This window comes from Symphalangus syndactylus, chromosome 8 (genome assembly GCF_028878055.3).
Source record: "Symphalangus syndactylus isolate Jambi chromosome 8, NHGRI_mSymSyn1-v2.1_pri, whole genome shotgun sequence".
Classification (NCBI taxonomy): domain Eukaryota; kingdom Metazoa; phylum Chordata; class Mammalia; order Primates; family Hylobatidae; genus Symphalangus; species Symphalangus syndactylus.
Genome location: NC_072430.2, coordinates 91,954,297 through 91,970,229, shown reverse-complemented (window position 1 = coordinate 91,970,229; position 15,933 = coordinate 91,954,297). Strand labels below are relative to the sequence as shown.

Sequence of the window (15,933 nt, the reverse complement as noted above, 5' to 3'; positions counted from 1 at the left end):
TATACACTATATATAAATTTCTTATACTTTCCCTAAATTTTTCTTCCTACTCTATAATTAGGCATGTGTTAGGTATGAAATATGTATATGAATGAATATCAGGTCCCCGTGTTTGTGTAGATGTGGGTTCTGATTTTGCCAGCTTACTTAGCAGACTCTATTTGCTCTAGGAGGTGTTACTGAGATAAAAAGCTTTGGTTATATTTACAATGGCACATCTAAAACAATCTGAACATATGTAGAAAATAAAAACAAACAAAAATAACAGATGTCAGACACAGCTTTCCTAGGAACAGTGATAGAATGCCTGCATTAGTCACTGTCTAATAGCTTTGCTATTTAAAGATAAGCAGCTTTCTTTTGCCATGTACAACAACTTCCCAATTTGTATTTAATTGTAATAAAAATCGATGACAAAACATGGTATGAATTTGGTACATTAGCCATGAAAAATTCTAGGCAGCTTCTTCTCTTAATCTGAAATGAGGTCATTTCTGCTAGGCTTGTTCATTTATGTACTGCTGTGACTGCACTTTGTACCTCTGAGGAAGTCCTCAAAGATATGACCTTCCATTCTATTGACAGATTCCACTCAGTAGTGAGAAATGAAGAATTACTTAGTAAATGGTTCTGATCAATAGCCTTTATCTCAACATTTTTTATTTTTTAAACCTAGGCAGGGATAAATTTTAATAATATTGAATAAACCATTTTTTTCATTTCATACGGAAAGTGAGAACTTCAATTATAGTTATCAAAATAGTGTATTTAAGTTCATTAAATTAGTAATGTATAAAAGGAAAAGCCAATGTTTTATACATAATGAATTAGGTAAACTAAAATCAAAATAACACAAAGCAAATGTGTTTTTTCTTCTGATATTATACCACTGTATATTAAATTAGGAAAATAGAATGAAAGAAAACTTAAGGACAGAGGTATGACATTTTTTATGATAGGCTGTTATTACATTTGTCATTTTATAGCCTAGGCCACCTCTTCTCCAAGTATGGTTCCTGGATGAGCAGATTCAACATCACCTGGGAACTTGTTTGAGACAAATTCTCAGGCTCCACCCCAAACCTACTGAATTAGAAATTTTGAGAATAGGACCCAGCTAACTGATTTAACCAGCCCTCAAGATGATTCTGATATATACTAGTCTATATACTAGTCTTTAAAGTTTATGTTATACAAGTGCTGATCAATCAATAACTATTTGGTAATGATTTGCTCAGACACTAAAAAAAATGTGTGTATATATTTGGAAATAAGAGAACAATATATTGAAATATAAATGTCAGTATTGCTACAGCGAGTGCCCCCATCTTCCTCATCTGAAACATGTAAAATTAAATAACATCCTAGATGTCTTCCATTTTGAAGAATCTGTAATTTTATGACTGAATAAATAAAATAAAATATTATAAGCATAACTTATGGAAAAATCTGTGAAGAATTTAACATGAAATGCTGAATCTTTGTGGGGAGAGGTTGAATCAGGGTCTTATGGAACAGCAAATTTTGAGTACATTTATTGAAAAGGGGTGCATTCTTGTTGGGAAGGCCATTGCAGAAGCAAGGAGCAGATAACCAGTTCTCTTGCACAGAGTTCTAGGACACAGTGCAAGAGTAAGGTGCAGTTATCAGGTCCTGAAGGCTGACTGAGAAGTGTGCACTTGTTTCAGAAATCCATGGAGTTTTCAAGCAAATGAGTGGAAAGGAATAGTGTTTATTTTATTTGTTTTCCAGCACTGGCTCTGATAGATATGATTGATTGAAGAAGGAAAATGGTGGAAGTTTGTAAAACAAAGCAGGCTAGAGATAATAAAGCCCTAAGCACAGTTATTTTAATAAGAACTGAGAAGTGGAAAAGCAAAGAGAGAAATGAAAGTGCCTAAGGTGTTTTGATCATGAGCGTCTAGGAGAGGGGAGACTTGGCGGTTATGTCTGTGGTCCCCTTGGCTCCTACTGGTTGTTGGATTTATTTGTTATAATCTGGAAGGGAAATGGATGTGATTCAAAATATTGGTTGAAAGATGTAGCATATAAACTATATAAATTGTTGTTTGAATAATTTTTATGCTGAGAGATTTTGAAAAAATACATAGGCATTATTTCATGGAATATGTACTTTAGTAACCACGATAATATCTAAATGTGCTGACACTGGAGTCAGATTATAGAAATTTAACTCCTAGCTTGGTCGCTAACCAGCTATATAATCTTGGGAAAATTATTTCATCCTTTTTAGCCTCATTTTTGATTTCTCAACTTTTTAACATACTGATAATGCCTATATCATTGGGCTAGGGTGAGGATTATAAGAAAATCAATTTAAAAGTTAGGAAAAAGCCTGGTACATAATAAACATTCAATAACTGTATACAGGTATTGATAAATAGAAAGACATCCAAATAAGAGGTAATTAACAGATTCTTATTAGCTTAATGAAAAAGAATCAAAGACTTCATATATAAAGTATTGCATAAAACATCACTGATATCTGTAATTCATTTGGGAACTTTAAAATATATGTTTTCATGAATAATGTTCTGTAGATATATGAACATTTATGAAATATATTTTGCAAAAATTAACTTATTTTTAGCTAATAAATGTTGAACAATGTTTATAATCTTTTAGTTATAATTTTTCTTTTTCTTAGAGGGCTTTAATTTTTCTGAAAATATGCCCTGAGGCATTGATAGGGTTTAGGACATGTTACTCCAAAATAATGGCATCTTGGCATATATACCGAATGTTTTGAGCAGAAGGAATCTGAGAAAATAGCAGAAGCAGGGAGGTCTCTGTGACCTTCTGCTACCCTTCTCCCCAGGCCGGTTTTAAAACCCAGGAAGGATTTTCTCAATCTTCTCCTGAAGCAAATCATAAGACCCTCATGTGAGAGATGACTTCTCTACACCCAGAATAAATGAGCATCCTTATCTCAAAAGTCACAGAGATACCTAGAAAAATTTGAAGATGCTGCCCTTACTAAGTTGCCTCAATTTAATGCCATTACATCATACTGTTTTTGCCCTATCATAGTTCTCCACGACTCTTTATTCTTCATCCAGCCCACTATAAAAGCACTAGGTTTGGCTGGGTGCGGTGGCTCATGCCTGTAATCCCAACACTTTGGGAGGCCGAGGCAGGTGGATCACCTGAGGTCAGGAGTTCAAGATCAGCCTGGCCAACATGGTGAAACCCTGCCTCTACTAAAAATACAAAAATTAGCCAGGCATGGTGGTGCATGCCTGTAATCCCAGTTACTAGTGGGGGCTGAGGCAGGAAGATTGCTTAAACCTGGGGGTTGGATGTTGCAGTGAGCCGAGATTGTGCCATTGCACTCCAGCCTGGGCAACAAAGTGAGATTCCATCTCAAAAAAAAAAAAAAAAAAAAAAAAAAAAAGAAGCACTAGGTTTAACTGTTTCTTTGGGTCTTCATTTCCTTATGAAGGCTCCCATGTCAGGTAAAATTTATAGTAAATAAATTCAGATGCTTTTCTCTTGTTAATCTGCCTTTTGTTATGTGGCCTCAGCCAGTAGCCTAAGATGGAAAGAAGAGAGATATTTTTCCTCCCCTATAGCACCATATATATTTAGATAACGACTTGTATCATTAAAAATTTTTAGTTTGATTTATCTCCATGTTCATACTAACACTGAGTTTTATTTATTTTTATTATTTGAAAACAAAACATTTATTCATTTACTTGACTGCTGAATTTCATGAGAAGGGATTGTTCAGGGAGGGTTATGGGGCTGAAAACCCGGGCAGGAGCTGGTGCGACCGCTGTTCAAATCTGAGGGTGGTGGAGATGGAGCCTTGGGGAGGAGCCAGTGCTGCCTTTTAAGTCTGAGAGTCGTTGAGCTGGAGGTCCACAGAAGAGCCAGTGCTGCCACTGATGTCTTAGGTTGTGGAACTGAAGACCAATAAAGGAGCTGGTGTTGCTGTTCTTCTGTTAGGGTCGTGGAGCTGGAGATCCAGTGGGGAGAGGTGTTCTAATTGGAGCGTCGTGCAACTGGAGACCCGGGAGGAGCTGATGTTGTTTTAATTGGAGGGTCATGGAGCTGAAGACCTGGGGAGGAGCTAGTATTTTTCTAGTTTGAGGGTCTTGCAGCTGAAGACCTGGGAAGGAGCTGGTGTATTTCTAGTATGTGTCTTTCAGCTGGAGACCCAGAGAGGAGCTGGTGTTTTTCTAGTATTGAGGTGTTGTTCTAGTTTGAGGTTGGTGCAGCTGGAGACCTGGGGAGGAGCGGGTGTTTTTCAGTTTGAGGGTCATGCAGCTGTAGAACCCGGGAGGAGCTGGCGTTTTTCTAGTATGAGTGTCCTGCAGCTGAAGACCCGGAGAGGAGCTGTTGTTCTAGTTTGAGGTTCATGCAGCTGGAGACCGGCAGAGGAGCTGGTGTTTCTTTAGTTTGAGGGTTGTGCAGTCATAGAACCTGGGTGGAGTGGATGTTGTTCTAGTTTGAGGGTCTTGCAGCTGGAGACCCAGAGAGGAGCTGGTGGTGTTCTAGTTTGAGGTTCATGCAGCTGGAGACCTGGGAAGGAGCAGGTGTTTTTTTAGTTTGAGGGATGTGCAGCTGTAGAACCTGGAGGAGCTGGCGTTTTTTAATTTGAGTGTCCTGCAGCTGGAGAACTGGAAAGGAGCTGATGTTCTAATTTGAGGGTCGTGCAGCTGCAGACTCAGGGAGGAGCTAATATGGTAGTTTGAGGGCCCTGCAGCTGGAGACCCGGAGAGGAGCTGATGTTCTAGTTTGAGGGTCGTGCAGCTGAAGACTCGGGGAGGAGCTGATGTTGTTCTCATTTGAGGGTCTTTCAGCTGGAGACCCAGAGAGGAGCTGATGTTGTTCTAGTTTGAGGTTCATGCAGCTGGAGACCCAGAGAGGAGCTGGTGATTTTTAGCTTGAGGGTTGTGCAGCTGTAGAACCTGGGAGGAGCAGACGTTTTTCCAGTATGAGTGTTGTGCAGCTGGCAACCCAGAGAGGAGCTGATGTTTATTTAGATTGAGGGTTGTACAGCTGAAGACTCAGGGAGGAGCTGACATTCCAGTTTGAAGGCCCTGCAGCTGGAGGCCTGGAGAGGAGCTGATGTTGTTCTAGTTTGAGGTTCATGCAGCTGGAGACCTGGGGAGGAGCAGATATTTTTTAGTTTGAGGGTCATGCAGCTGTAGAAGTCGGGAGGAGCTGGCTTTTTTCTAGTATGAGTGTCCTGCAGCTGGAGACCTGGAGAGGAGCTGATGTTCTAGTTCGAGGGTTGTGCAGCTGAAGACTTGGGGAGGAGCTGGTGTTGTTCTCGTTTAAGGGTCTCTCAGCTGGAGACCCGGAGAGGAGCTGATGTTGTTCCAGTTTGAGGGTCAAGGAGCTGGAGAGCCAGAGAGGAGCTGGTGTTTCTTTAGTTTGAGGGTCATGCAGCTGTAGAAACTAGGAGGAGGTAGCATTTTTCTAGTATGAGTGTCACGCAGCTGGAGACCTGGAGAGGAGCTGATGTTGTTCTAGTTTGAGGTTCATGCAGGTGGAGACGTGGGAAGGATCGGGTGTTTTTTAGTTTGAGGGTCGTGCAGCTGTAGAACCCGGGAAGAGCTGGTGTTTTTCTAGTATGAGTGTCCTGCAGCTGGAGACCTGGAGAGGAGCTGATGTAGTTTGAGGTTTGTGCAGCTGGAGACCCAGAGAGGAGCTGGTGTTTCTTTAGTTTGAGGGTTATGCAGCTGTAGAACACAGGAGGAGCTGGCGTTTTTCTGGTATGAGTGTTGTGCCGCTGGAGACCCGGAGAGGAGCTGATGTTCTAGTTTGAGGGTCGTCCAGCTGGAGACCTGGAGAGGAGCTGATGTTGTTCCAGTTTGAGGGTATGGAGCTGGAGACCCAGAGAGGAGCTGGTATTGTTTTAGTTGGAGGTTCGTGCAGCTGGAGACCCAGAGAGGAGCTGGTGTTCCATTAGTTTGAGGGTCATGCAGCTGTAGAACCCGGGAGAAGCTGGTGTCTTTCTAGTATAAATGTCCAGCAGCTGGACACCTGGAGAGGAGCTGATGTTCTATTTTGGGGGTTATGCAGCTTGAGACCCGGGGAGGAGATGATGTTGTTCTGTTTTAAGGGCCATGGAGCTGGAGACCAAGGGAGGAGCTGGTGGTGTTCTAGTTTGAGGTTAGTTCATCTGAAGCCCTAGGCAGGAGCGGGTGTTTTTCAGTTTCAGAGTCATGTAGCTGTAGAACTTGGGAGGAGCTGGAGTTTTTCTAGTCTGAGTGTCGTGCAGCTGGAGACTCGGAGAGGAGCTGATGTTCTAGTTTGAGGGTCCTGCAGCTGGAGACCCAAGTAGGAGCTGATGTTTTTCTGATCAGAGCGTCGTGGAGCTGGACACCCAGGGAGAAGCTAGTGTTATTCTAATTTGAGGTTCCTTGAGCTGGAAACCCAGGGAGGAGCTTATGTTGTTCTAGTTTGAGGGTCTTGCAGCTGGAGACCTGGGGAGGAGCTGGTGTTTTTCTAGTTTGAGGATCGTTCAGCTGCAGATCCTGTGAGGAGCAGGTGTTTTTTTACTTGGAGGGTTGTGCAGCTGTAGAACCCGGGAGGAGATGGCGTCTTTCTAGTGTGAGTGTCGTGCAGCTGGAGACCTGAAGAGGAGCTGGTGTTCTAGTTTGAGGGTCGTGCATCTGAAGACTCAGGGATGAGCTGATGTTCTAGTTTGATGGTCGTGCAGCTGGACACCTTGGGAGGAGCTGATGTTCTAGTTTAAGGGTCATGCAGCTGAAGACTCGGGGAGGAGCTGATGTTCTAGTTTGATGGTTGTGCAGCTGGAGACCTGGGAAGGAGCTGATGTTGTTCCAGTTTGAGGGTCATGGAGCTGGAGACCCTGGGAGGAGCTGATGTTGTTCTAGTTGGAGGCTCCTGTATCTGGAGACTCAGGTAGGAGCTGAGGTTTTTCTGATCAGAGGGTCTTGGTGCTAGAGACACAAGGAGGAGCTGATGTTTTCCTAGTTCGAGGGTCGTAGAACTGGAGACCCGGGGAGGAGCTGTTGTTCTAGTTTGAGGTTCTTCGAGCTGGAAACCCAGGGAGGAGCTGATGTTGTTCTAGTTTGAGGGTCATGGAGTTGGAGACCCAGGGAGGAGCTGATGTTGTTCTGGGTCTGCAGCTGAAGACCCAGGTAGGAGCTGATGTTTTTCTGATCAGAGGGTCATGGAGCTGGAGACACAAGGAGGAGCTGATGTTTTCCTAGTTCGAGGGTCGTGGAGCTGGAGACCCAGGGAGAAGCTGGTGCTGCTCTTGTTTAAGTCTGAAGGTCGTGGAACTGGTGATTTGAGGAGGAGCTGATGTTGTTTTAGTTTGAAGGTCGTGGATCTGGAGACCCGGAGAGGAGCTGACACTGTTCCAGCTTGAGGGTCGTAGAGCTGGAGACCTGAGGAGGAGCTGATGCTGCTCTAGTCTGAGGGCCATGGAGCCGGAGATCTGGGGAGGAGTTAGTGTTTCTCCAGTGAGAGGTTTGTGGAGCTGGAGACCCAGGGGGGAGCTGGTGTCCCTCCAGTTTGAGGGTTGTGCAGCTGACCCTCAAACGACCTCAGACTAGAAAAACACTCCTCCCCCTGGATTTCCAGCTCCTCCACCCTCAAACTAGAACAACACTGCCCTCCCCCACCCATCGTATCTCCAGCTCCACGACCCCCAAACCAAAAAGACACCAGCTCCTCCCTGGTTATCCAGCCCCATGACCCTCAAACCAGAAAAACACAGCCCCTCCCTGGGTGTCCAGCTCCATGATGCTCAAACCAGACCAAAACCAGCTCCTTCCCAGGTGTCCAGCTGCACGACCCTCAAACATTGTCTGCTGGTGATTTTTCTGGTCTTGTAGAATAAATCTGTTTGTACATGCTCACTTTTCTGATACTTCTGTCTGCTTTCTTAATTGCTGGAGCAGTTCTGACATATCTACCTCATGTAGTTGGTGTTTACAAGCTTCAAGGAATAATTATTGAAACATATTAGACCTATCTCCAGCATTCTTAAGGCATTATTCAATTCTAAATGATGAGTGAGTTGCCCTATGTCAACAATTTTCTACCGGCCTTTACTTCATCTTTTCTGGTCCCACATCCTCAAGATCCATTGCCTAGCATGTTCTACAGATTTCTGCCAGTACATATTAGCCAGGACCTAGAAGTCTTTTAGTGTATAATTTACCTCCCATAGCAGGCACTATACTTTACCTGAGCTGTGGTGAGACTTGAATCTCCCTATTAAGCTAGAAGCTGTGAGCAGTGGTGGAGACACCTTAAAGGAGGCCAAGAATCATTTTGCAGGGTCTTAACTTCAGGTGAGTCCTTCTCATAATAGTATGAGGCTGTGTTTCTCCAGCAAGGAGAGTGAAATCTTCCCACCCTGCTTAGACTGTTTAGGGCTACCTAGAGGTTTAAACACCTCTCGCATGCATCTTTACCCAAATATTCTGGCCTAAGGGTCTTATTTATTTGTTAACACGGCTTTGGCTTTAACACAGGGGGAGCCCTGCTATGGCTGTAAATTAAGCTTCCTTTGTGGTGTGCACTTGTTACAATTGAGATTGTGGTTTTCAACACACTCCTGTCTCTAGCCAGAATTGATAAGGGTCTCCTAAAGTGCCACCAAGGACACTTTCTGAGCATCACACTATAAGTCATTTTGTTTGCTAATCTATGTTTGTTACTTTCCTTCTTTGGGGCTTCTATGGTGTTAACAATCACCAAACAATATCACAATATGCATAATTAGCATTCTTTTAAGCACTAGAACTATTACATAAACCAGTGGTAAATTCTACAAGTCTTCTGGGTTTTCTAATCTAATCCATATGAGTAATTGCATTGTATAGGATGCTATGGATAATTATTAACCCAGTTACTAACAGCAAAGAGGGCCTTGTTGACATTTGCACAGCAAGTGACCTAACTCCAGAATCTCATCCTCTACCAATACTCTTTAGCTGAGTTCCCTAGAGGCATACTTCAAGAAAACGATTTGGGCTGGGTGTGGTGGCTCACGCCTGTAACCCAGCACTTTGGGAGGCTGAGGCGGGTGGCTCACGAGATCAGGAGATTGAGACTATCCTGGCCAACATGGTGAAACATTGTCTCTACTAAAAATGCAAAAATTAGCTGGGCATGGTGGTGCATGCCTGTAATCCCAGCTACCAGGGAGGCTGAGGCAGGAGAATCACTTAAACCAGGGAGCTGGAGGTTGCAGCGAGCCGAAGTCGTGCCACTACACTCCAGCCTGGCGACAGAGTGAGACTTCGTCTAAAAAAATAGAAAAGAAAAGAAAAGGATTTGATTGCAAATTAACTGCACAAAGAATCAATAAAGAAGTGGGAAGTAAGATAGGAGAGGAAACAAAATTAATAAAAGGTGCTTTAACTAGCCAGGTTATCCCTGAGGCACTAAGGTTCAGTCTTAAGGAAAACCCCTGGTAGATGGCCAAGTTTTCTGATCCAAACTTCAAAAAACCTGAGACATTTATCCTTCAATTCATTTCTATAAATGAATGAGTGACAACAACTAAGGGTTTAATCATGGTCACTTCTAGCCTTACACAGTGTGTGATTTGAGAAAAAGCTCTCAGGCAGAGACATCTTTGACACATATGGGAATGGAATTCCTTTTTGTAGCTCAGGATGCCATATAAGCTTCAATCATCTGACCTTTCTTTGAATCTCATGTTTTGTGCAACTCCAGTGCAAACGCAAGTAATTAAAATAATTTTCTCCTGTTAATCTGTCTTATGTCAATTTAATTCATAGGCCAAAAAACCTAGAAGGGTACACAGAAGACATTTTCCCTCTCTTATGCAGGTACAGGGAATATTGTTTGCAATGCTCACGGACAAAACAGAAAAAAAGTGTAATACTTTCAGGGGCATACAAATCGTTTGAAGTGGCTAGAATGTGGAGTGATAATTCGATGAAGTTTTCTAAACAGGTTTCATGTTTGGTTTGGTTTGGTTTAATCTACAAAATAGGAATAAGAGTACCTAACTCTTCATGTTAAAATTTAATTAATTTTTAATATGTGAAGTACTTAGAACAGCTCCTGGCACTGTCAAGTGTTTATAAATATTAACAATTATTAGCATTATTATATTTCTACTATTTTTAGAAGATTGGAAGTATGATCAGCCACTTACTACAGAGTGAGGAGCAGAGGTACATGCCTCATCAGAACACCATACACAGTGATATTCAGGAAAGCAATTAAACTAAAAACCTCCTGACCCTTCTTTTTTTTTGAGGGGATAGTGTGAGTGATAGGAAATAGAGGTCACTGCTTTGTAAGTACACATATTTGATTAATGTAATTTGTATTTTCCTGTAGTACTGCCTAAGATTTATATTTTGAAATCCATATTACTTTATTATATAAATTGCATTATAATTATGTAATATATAAATACTTTTGTTTTAAATTCCATCTTATCCTTTTATCAAAATGAATGGTTTTTACATTTACCATCCAGAAATAAAGAAGGTAGTCTATTGGTATTGAAAATTACTGCTCTAAGAGGGTGATCATCAGTTTTACTTGTGAGAGTTTAAAGAAATTCTGAGGACCAGGTTTCCTCTCCTGCAGATTCTGATTTATAAATTCTAGTTGTGGCTTGGGGCATTGTGACTGAGACAATTAATAAAGATAATCTCAACCTAATTGATAAGAGTAATAGCGTGATACATAAAATTATTGCCAATGATTTGGGTCAAAGAAAAATTCAAAGCTTTCTTACCCCCTAAAATTAGCTTGCATGTAAAATCAGAACCCTCCTATTTTCAATCAATCACAAGTATAACCAACTACTTCATGGAAACTACCAAAAAATTAATCAAATTCACAAACTTTTATGATTTATGCTCCTTGAGGAAAGAAGAACATTTCATATGTTATTGAAACACTTTTATTACTGAGTAAAATAGCTTGAAGTATTAAACTGGTCACTTTAATAATGAATGATTTTACAATTACATTGCTCTCATAGCTTAATGCAAGAGAAATAAATTAGTTACAAATTTAACTAAGTGCTGCTATTTGTATAGTATTTGCAAATATCTGCCTTAGTAAATTAAGAAAAATACAGTGGTTTTTATCATTACTGTATAGTAGTAAAAAGAATAACATGAGATGGTTCAAAAGCTCAGTTTGAATAAGCAGTTAAAATGTTTGATTCTTGGTTGACTTTTAGCCAAACCACCCAAACCTTTCAAGTTTCCAAACGTCGACTGGAATTCTTATGAGAACAGTCTGTGTTAGGATATTCTCGGCAGTTTTTAATCTTGATTCTTTTGAACCAGGAAGAAGAGGAACAAAAAGAAATAAATAGTGAAAACACAGTTTTATTTTAGCTTCATAATTCTGATATGTTTTTTTCTTACCAAGTAAAGTTTAAAAAAAAAGGAAAATAATTTTACGTTAAAAGCACACACCCACACGCAAGTCAGGAAATATTCTGGCTCTATGTACTCTAAGCAAATTTTTATTTCTCCTATTTGTTTGTGACTTTTCCCCCACCAGCATATCTAGAAGCAGTGACATCCTTTTCCCACAATTCACACTCCCTCCATAAGAAACAGAAGGATCAGGAGGTTTTTAGTTTAATTCTTTTCCTGAGTATCACTGGTTATGGTGTTCTGATGAGGAGCGTGCCTCTGTTTCTTACTCTGAAGTCACTGATAATACTTCCAATCTTCTAAAAATAATATACATAACAATGATAATAATAATTGTTAATATTTATAAATACTTGCCAGTACCAAGAGCTGTTATAAGTGCTTCATATATAATTTTAACATCAACCATAAGAGTTAGGTACTATTATTATTCCTATTTTGTAGATGAAACCAAACTAAACCAAACATGAGACTTGTTGGAAAACCTCATCGAATATCACTCCACATTCTAGGCATTTAAAACTATTTGTACGTTTTTGAAAGTATAGTGTTTTTGTTATTGTTGTTATGTTTGGTGCATGAGCATTGCAAATGATATTCCCTTTGCTTGCTTTTCCCTGAGCACCCGACTAAATCCATGTCAGGCGTCATTTTGTTCATTTCATGTTCTCTTCAGATTCATTTAGATGTTTATTCTTTGTTACTGAAAGTTCCTTGAAGATGCTTCTATCTTATTTTTTTTTTTTTCTGATGATCCATGAGCTTTCACAGCAGAGATTTCAACTTGTATTTCTACATTCCTCTGCTTGAGAATAGGACTGTCCAATGGAATGTTTTATGATAAGAGAAATGTTCTATATCTGTGCTGGCCAATAAACTACCCCCCAGCCATATGGAGTTTTTGGGCTCTTGAAATGTAGCTAGAATGTCTGCAGAACTGAATTTTTAGTTTTAGTTAGTTTGAGATTAATTTAAATAGCTATGTATGGCTACTGTATTGGACAGTACAGATTTAGAATATAGCTGACACTCTTTACAGGTACACAAGCAATGATAAATGAATGAATCAGTGAATAAATAAGTTAACAAGTTGCAATGAATGTAAGTCATCTGAGTAAATGAAGACAGGCAAAACTAGAAGTAGGGAGGTAGTAAGAAAGCTACCTCAAGTTTTTGTCCATTTATACCACTCACACTCATTCATAAACACCCATCTTGTGGTAGAAGTAATAATAAAAATAAAGACTAAGTTAAACTAGTGATAGCAACAAAATTTTGGAACCACCATTCCCAGATTATTTGATTCTACTAAAAGTGATTTCAGGTCAGGAGAAAAAGGCTTCCTATATCTTCAACATCAGTGTTCATGCCTGCATGTTTTTACAAAGAATTTACATTAGAATTTCAGATAATTACTTAAGTTCCTTTTTCATAGCATAACAACTTTCAATACATTTTGTTTATATACAATATGGTTCATTCTTTGTTTTTAGAAATAATATCCTCAACATAAGAAACTATGAAATGTTTTATGTAATCAAGCTCTTAAAAAAGTAGAGTCTTATATGGCATTTTTATTAACATAAAATTATTATTATAGTTATATTATTTTTAATCACTATCTGTTTACATGTTTACAGAAGAATAACACACATAGAAACGCACATAGAAACAAATTTTGACAGTTTTCAAAACTTACTCTATTCCTTGTTTTTTGCCATGCTAATAATTGCTTCTTTCCTCAGGTAATAAGAATATCTTAATTGGGGTATTAAAAGACCTACATTTGAAAAAGTATGAAAGATAAAATGTTAATACTCAGAAATATTAATTATACAAATTGAAAACATCATTATAACATTTGATTTCGCCAGGCATGGTGGCTCACGCCTGTAATCCGAGCACTTTAGGAGGCCGAGGTGGGTGGATCACGAGGTCAGGAGATCGAGACCATCCTGGCTAACACAGTGAAACCCTGTCTCTACTAAAAATACAAAAAAATTAGCCGGGCGTGGCGGCGGGCGCCTGTAGTCCCAGCTACTCAGGAGACTGGGGCAGGAGAATGGCGTGAACCCGGGAGGCGCAGCTTGCAGTGAGCTGAGATCGTGCCACTGCACTCCAGCCTGGGCAACAGAGAGAGACCCCATCACAAAACAAAACAATACAAAACAAAAGCAATAACACTTGCTTTCAGTTTGTCATCACCCCATAGCACTGTGTGTACTAATTTTCCACGTTCTATTCAGTTTATAGAACTTACCTAGTTTATGTTGCATCTTTATTCATGTTGTATTTGTTACAAATTATTAACCACAAGCTAATATCAAGTCATCAAGTATAAAGCATGAAAAATAAGCCTTTAGAAATTGTGAAGTTGTTTCATACCATAACACTGGTGTTTTTGTGACATTTAACATAATATATTCACACCTTTATTTCTGAAAGTTTCATGCCATTTGACTAAACCACATTTCTAAATGTCCCTGGATGGCTCCTTCACCTCCCTTGTTTGTAGTTTATGGATGACTTTATCTCCATTGACCTATAATTCTGTGCCTCTCCAGCAAATCACTCATACAGCCTCACAGCTGGAATTCTCATTACTTGATATTGCTTTACTGCTGCTGACAATTTAAGCTCAGAATTTTGTGTGTTCACAATTTGCTGTCTTTTCAACCATCTTGGTTTTCCTAGTCCACGTGTTCTTTAACTTCATTGAGCCTCCAGTTTTGTGATTCCTTTTATTTCCACAGCCCACGCCTCTTCTTTATTTTATTCCCTAATCTGTTCATATTCCACTGACATACTTTATCTTTTTCAGTGTTTCAACTCATTTTTCATTACATACTCCTGGCAATTGTCTTGCTTTCTGTGCTCATGCCCAGAGTAATGTATGTGCTGGAGAAAAATTGAGGAAACATGCACATTTATACAAATACAAAATAATCTCCTCTAACTTTAATCTCTTCTTCAATGATTTCTTGGTATCCTTTTCTATTTTCTTAGTCAACTCTTTTCCCCATTCTCCTCAGTGAACGTTTGAAACTTTCTTCATTCTCTTAAAATCTTTAACTCTCCTTCAGAGTGCTCAGTCAGTGGTTTCTACAAATAAGAGAAAATAGGACTTGCTCAATGTATTAGGCCGTTCTTGCATCATTATAAATTAATACCTGAAACTGGGTAATTTACAAAGAAAAGAGGTTTAATTGGCTCATGGTGCTGCAGGCTGTACAGAAAACATGATGCTGGCATCTATTTAGCTTCTGGGGAGGCCTCAGGAAAGTTATTGCAGAAGGTGAAGGGGGAACAGGCACATCAAATGGTGAAAGCAAGAGCAAGAGAGGGCTAGCAAGGGGACACACTTCTAAACAGCTAGATCTTGCAAGAACTTAACATCATGATGAAGTGCCAAGAGAATGGTGCTAAGCCATTCACGAGAAATCCACCCCCACGATCCAATCACCTCCCACCAGGCACTGCCTTCAATACTGGGGATTATAATTCAACATGAGATTTGGGTGGGGACACATATCTAAACTAGAGCATTCAACTTCCTGATATCACTCCACAAGTTTCTTTATAATCATCCCTTTTTCCTTCCCTCCTGTTAAAATGGCAGAAGTATCCTTCACTTTGAAGGCTGCTATATCTTCTACTTGTGATCTCTATTCTATGTTGCCTAGCCTTCTCAGGGAGCTTAATCCTGAGTTTATCCTCTCTTTTTTATTTTCGGTCTCTCTCTCTCTCTCTTTTCCCCACCCCTCCTTCTTCCATGAAATCAAAAAACCTTCTATCTCTCAAGATACTACATTGTGTGAGACCATCCTTACTCTTTCAATCATCATTTACTTTCCCAAGTCAATATATTTTAGGCCACACCTCTCCTGATTCTGTGTTATGTATCTAAAAGTCAGTTGGCAACTCTATGTCACACATTGTTCAAATTTAACATGTTCAAAGATGAATTTATGTTTCTCATCTTGGGGAAAACATCAGATATTATATATTTGCTAAATTAGAAACCAGAGGCCCATCCTTGCAACCTCCTTTTCATTTATTTGCCCATTCAATCTATCATCTCTAACATGTCAGTTCTAGTGTTTAAACACCATTAACAGCTTTTTAGGTTAGTCTTTCATCATCTCTCTCTTGGATTATTACAAGAATACTTTGTTTAGCCCTCCTCCTATCTGGTTAATGCATTTAAAACTCACTGCTTCTTTCTCTTCCTGCAAAACTTCAGTGGTCCCTCTTTCAGGATGCAGCCTAAACGCTTTAAATGATTCCCAACCTTGTATAGAATTTGGCCCAAACTTTGCATCACACCTTTCACCCACTATCTTAGCTAGCTCCTTTCAACAACTTGGTTTTATCTGAAGCCACTATCGTATCTTTGATCTTGCTTTGAACATGATATTTCAGCTGCTTTTCCTAGCTAATTCCTACCTATATTTTAAATTGTAGCTTGGATGTCCCTTTTCCCAAGAAGTTTTCCTCGCCCATTTTTCCTTGTCAGCTATGGTTGTGTTCCACA

General features: G+C 39.9%; 1 protein-coding gene across 1 annotated transcript in view; it reads right to left on the bottom strand.

The window, feature by feature from the left end:
- Window positions 1-15,933, bottom strand: part of GULP1 (GULP PTB domain containing engulfment adaptor 1) — a 1,103,064-nt gene that overhangs the window by 754,766 nt on the left and 332,365 nt on the right. Inside the window, exon 7 of the mRNA XM_063645626.1 lies at window positions 13,450-14,501. The gene's annotated coding sequence lies outside the window, so the exon portion shown is untranslated. The remainder of the gene's footprint in view (window positions 1-13,449; window positions 14,502-15,933) is intronic.